This window comes from Phaethon aethereus (assembly GCF_964289735.1).
Source record: "Phaethon aethereus genome assembly, chromosome: 5".
Classification (NCBI taxonomy): domain Eukaryota; kingdom Metazoa; phylum Chordata; class Aves; order Phaethontiformes; family Phaethontidae; genus Phaethon; species Phaethon aethereus.
In genome coordinates this window covers 33439788-33440345 of record NC_138579.1, presented here as the reverse complement: position 1 = coordinate 33440345, position 558 = coordinate 33439788, and positions in this window count along the sequence as shown.

The following is a 558-nucleotide window of genomic DNA, read 5'->3' as shown; positions in this document are numbered from 1 at the left end:
CACTGTAAAATTACTAAAATCTACCAATTGTAATGCTTTCAGACTGTTTATTTTTTTTTCCAGTAGAAAAATAAATTTCATACATTCGAAGTGGTACACAAAAAGACTGGGATAAAATTGATCAGATTTCTTGATAGCACCATTTACACATTCTTTAAAGTAAACATTAATAAGCACTTTCTTAGAAAGCGATATAAATATATATAAATACAGGACGTGCTAACCTCTGTTAACCATCTGAATATGATGGAATAATCTATCTCTACTGTGCAGGTAGGCTTGTGCATGGTGGTGTGGCAATATAATTTTAAAAGTTTGTTACAGATGTGATGGGAAGCTGGAAGGAGTCGAATAAGCAGAAAAAAGAGCTTAGATCTACTGTAAGCAATGAGTCGGAATGAGCCGTTAAAGGTTAGAATTTATCTTTGTTTCTGATCATTCAATGAGAAAAATGACTTCCACAGAAATAGATACCTTAAAACTGTTTGGGGGAAGGGTGGCAAGGGTGAAATAGGATTGAAAGTCCTACAGGTAATAGCAATAACTGGAAGTGCAGAC